The sequence below is a fragment of the Myotis davidii genome, unplaced genomic scaffold, assembly GCF_000327345.1.
Source record: "Myotis davidii unplaced genomic scaffold, ASM32734v1 scaffold744, whole genome shotgun sequence".
Taxonomy (NCBI): domain Eukaryota; kingdom Metazoa; phylum Chordata; class Mammalia; order Chiroptera; family Vespertilionidae; genus Myotis; species Myotis davidii.
The window spans coordinates 13353-17846 of NW_006294760.1; the positions used below are offsets into that span (position 1 = coordinate 13353).

The 4494-nt window shown below is 56.6% G+C and overlaps 1 pseudogene; it reads right to left on the minus strand.

Annotated features, from left to right (window-relative positions):
• Window positions 1-919: 919 nt before the first annotated feature.
• Window positions 920-3849, minus strand: LOC102757158 (annotated as a pseudogene).
• Window positions 3850-4494: the final 645 nt, after the last annotated feature.

Sequence of the window (4494 nt, forward strand, 5' to 3'; positions counted from 1 at the left end):
GGAAAAATAAATAAAAACATGGGCTTGTATTTTGCTTCTTCCCCCCATTTTTCAAGTCATTCGTATATATAAATGTACATTTTTATTGTTTTCAGAGAAGGGAGAGAGAGAGGGAGAGAAACATCAATGGAGAAAAAACTTTGCTGGCTGTGGGGACTGGCAGTAGCTGCAGCAGCGGGGTTATGGGGCTGGTTCCTTCCCCTGATCAGCCCGGCCACCTCCCACAAAGGGAGGCCAGACTGCGGCTTAGGCCCGCTCCCCAAGGGGGGCAGGGAGCGGGCCTAAGCTGTCAATAGGACATCCCCTGAGGGCTCACAGTATGTGAGAGGGGGCAGGCTGGGCTGAGGGAGACTCCCCCCCCCCACCACCAGTGCACGAATTTCATGCACCGGGCCCCTAATGGAAAAATAAATAAAAACATGGGCTTGTATTTTGCTTCTTCCCCCCATTTTTCAAGTCATTCGTATATATAAATGTACATTTTTATTGTTTTCAGAGAAGGGAGAGAGAGAGGGAGAGAAACATCAATGGAAGAGAATCAGTGATCGGCTGCCTCCTGCAGGTTCCATCCTGGGGACAGAGACTGTAATCTGGGCATGTGCCCTGACCAGGAATCAAACTGTGCGGTCTTGGTTCATAGGTTGAAGTTCAACCTCTGAGCCATGCTGGGAGGGCTGGGAAATACTTCTTCATGAGCAGTCACAGTCAGGACAGCCCGTGTTTTCACATTCACCTAGTTTGGTGTGTCTCTGGGCCCACTTCTGCCTTCGCCAGCCCACATTTCCTGTGTCCAGGCAGGACCCAGCCCAGAGGGCCCTCTCAGCGCAGCTGCTGGGGCTCCAGTCTCTAGCCCTCCCCTCAGCCTGCAGGGAGATTCTGCTGGTTCCTTCTGGGTACCTTCAGGACATTTCGTCCAACTCTTGCTGACTCTTTAGTCTCTGTGAGTCCCTGGGTCAGAGCTGGTTGAGGGTGTAGGCTCGGGCTGTACTGAGAGCAGCTTCCAGGTCAGCAGTGCTTCCTGTGCCCTGGGCCACCACTTGGGAGCCCCAGGCCTTGCCTTCCATGTGGGTGCACACAGCCAGCGCCCAGGCCTCTGCTGTGAAAGCTGGCGTGGCACTCTGGGCCACCTGGCAGGCACACAGCACATGCCCCAGGGGCTCGGGGCTGAGTAGTAGCACAGACGTGCTGGGCACTTGCTCACACAGCTGCTGGATCACCTTCACCAGCACTGAGAGGGACTCAGCGGAAATGGTGTCCATGATCAGGGACCCCTCTGGGTGCCGCTGCAGCAGCTCCTGTGCTTTCTGGGCAGCCTGCCTTATTTCCAACTTCTGGATTGCAGTGTTGGGACGCTGCTGCAGCTCCTTCGGTGTGGCTGGCAGCTCCCGCCGCTGCCACTGGGGCATCACAGCCATGTCCACAGCATCGATGAGTTGTCCCATGTCCTTGGACAGCTGCTGAGCCTCCACCACATCCCGGCTGCCCCGACTCAGTCGTTCTGTGGCTGCTGCCACCTCCTGGGCCAGGCTCTGGCCCGCTTCTCTTGCCTGCTCTCCAGTGATGGCCAGGTCTCCTAAAGCCCCTGTGTGCAGCAAGTGCATCCCACAGCACAGCTCCACAGAGGTCTGCAGTGAGCCTGAGAAGCTGGGTCCAGTGACTGGGCAACGGACACCCCAACTGATACCACCTGCACTGGGTCTGGGTACACCTCATCCAGGCAGTGCAGGCCAGGGACATGGACAGTGTGTGCCAGGGCTACCTCCTCCATGTCCACAGCTTTGTCCTGCTGCACAGCCTCCTGCACAGTGCTCTCCACTGCCCAGAGCTGCTCTGGGGTCAGCAGGGCCTGGGTGGCCACGTCAAAGCACAGCCACTCACGGTTGAGATAGGAACCTCGTGTTCTGTGCCAGGGCCCAGGCATTGCCGCAGTGCCCAGTTTAGCAGGTGGATGGCCGTGTGCTTCTCCATGCAGCCTAGACGCCAGGACCTATCCATGTGCAGCTGAAAGGCATCCCCCACCTTCAGGCACTCAGGGGCCACAGCCTCATGCAGGATGAAGCCTCCACACACCTAGGCCCGGGCAACCGGGAACAGCACATCCTGCTGCCCCACCCATACCAGGTAACCTTGGTCTGAAGCCTGACCCCCCTGTTCAGCGTAGAGGTTGGTTCTGTCTAAGAGGCTGCCACAGCACTGGCTTCCCCCCACAGAGGCCACGGCTGTTCAGTCCTCTGTCTATAGCTGGAGCCCCTGGGCCTTGCAGGTGCCAAACTCATAACCCCCATTGGGTGGAAGGCAGTAGTGGTACTTGGGGCTGTCATTGGTGGGGGGCAGCCCTCGGCGCTGCAGCTCCCCCAGCGCATGGATGCTGAGCCGTAGTCCCTGCTCCTCAGCTGGCTCAGCCTGCTGGGCCGGGTGCTGGGCCTCCTGCGTCAGCCCAGCAGAGTCCAGCTGCACCCCTTTCTCCTCTAGCATCAGCTCTACCAGGTCCAGTGGGAGCCCCAGGTCGCCAGACATTGACAAGGACCAGGCCACGTCGGCAGGGGACACATCAGCAGGTCCCAGACGCCTCAGGGTCCGATCGATGATCCGCTGGCCGACCCCGCTACAGGGAGGCCAGGAAGGCTGCCTCGTGCTCCGACATCCGACACCAGGTTGGCTATCTGGGTTGAGTTCTTCTGCAGCTCTGGGTAAGTGTCTCCCTGGAGGAGGTGACAGGGCAGTGTTTTCACCACTAGCGGTACCAGGCTGCCTAGGAATCCAGGTGGTGCCTGCAAGACCTCTGTAAAGAAGAGCACGTCTCGACGGAGGGTCTGCCAAAGAACCAGCGGGGCGCCTGACATTCCCGGGGAGACACCATCGGCGATGCAGACACTGAATGTGTGCATGTGATCAGCCACCACGCGATATGCCATATTTATGCGGCCCTTGTCTGCTGCTCCTACCTGGCCGAAGTAAGGGGATGTCCCGCAACCCTGGTGTATAGCGTTGAGCCACGGGGGGAAAGAGGTCAGTATCGTAGGTGAGCATCTGTCTTGCAGCACAGCTACCAGCCTTTCCAGGCTCATTCCCATGTCCACATGCCGCTGGGGCAGGGGTGGCAGACTTCCATCTGCCTCTCTGTTGTGCTGCATGAAGACCAGATTCCAAAGCTCCACCAACTGGGGGGTCACCCATCCCTCCAGCCAGGTCATAGTGGATCTCGGTACAGGGCCCACAAGGGCCGGTGTCCCCCATCTCCCAGAAGTTCTCTTGTGGCCCAAAGGAAAGCACACGGCTGGCGGGGACCCCTAAGCTAAGCCAGATGTCCCTGCTGTCCAGATCTGGGTCCAGCCCTGCCTTGGGGTCACCACCAAAGTAGGAGACCCATAGCCTGTCCTCAGGGATCCCATAGACCTGAGTGAGCAGTGCCCAGGCCATGCTGCAAGACTCCTCCTTAAAATACTCACCCCCAAATGCCCAATTGCCAAGCATCTCCAAGAAGGTGTGATGGGAAAGGTCTCGGCCCAAGTCCTCCAGGTTGTTGTGGCTTCCTCCGGCCCTCACACATTTCTGGCTGTGGACCACATGTCGGAAGCCTGCCATCTCGCTTCGTGGATCCATGGTGCCCAGGAAGATTGGCTTGGACTGGTTTATGCTGGTGTTGACAAAGAGTAATCTGGGGTGGCCGTGGGGCCGCACGGAAGCGGATGGCACGAGTCGGTGGCCATGGCGGGTCCAAAAGCAGCTCAGGAAGGCATCACGGAGGGCTGACGCCTGGGCTGGAGGGGGCTCGGAGGAGAGCGGCTGGCGGCTGGAGTCCCGCAGTGACGGCCCCGCAGCGAGCACGCATGTATGGCCAGAGTTCATGCCGTGGTCGGAGTTTTTGTTTTTACTGCAGTAAAGGCCTCTATTGCTACCAGAACCCTTTTTATATTTTTTTAAATATATATTTTTATTGATTTCAGAGAGGAAGAGAGAAGGACAGAAAGATAGAAACAGCAATGATCAATGATGAGAGAGAATCATCCACCCCTTGGCTCCTGCATGTCCCCCCACCCTCCCTACACCCCCCCACAATCCCTCCACTGGGGATTGAGCCCACAACCCAGGCATGTGCCCTTGGCAGGAATCGAACCTAGGACCCTTCAGTCCGCAGGCCCACGCTCTATCCACTGAGCCAAACCAGCTAGAGCGTCCTCTGCTACCTCTTAAAGCAATCTTTCTCAACTTGGGAATTAGCACTTAGCGAGCTTTTACCCTCTGACTGCAGCTGCCACCGATGCCACCATCTTAACTCCTTAACTCCTCTTTTTTTAAAAAATATATTTTTATTGATTTCAGAGAGGAAGAGAGATTAACATTTAAAGTAATTCCTAAGGCAGCGATGGCGAACCTATGACACGCGTGTAAGCGGTGTCATGTGAACTCATTTTTTGGTTGATTTTTCGTTGTTAAATGGCATTTAAATATATAAAATAAATATCAAAAATGTAAGTCTTGCCGAAACCAGTT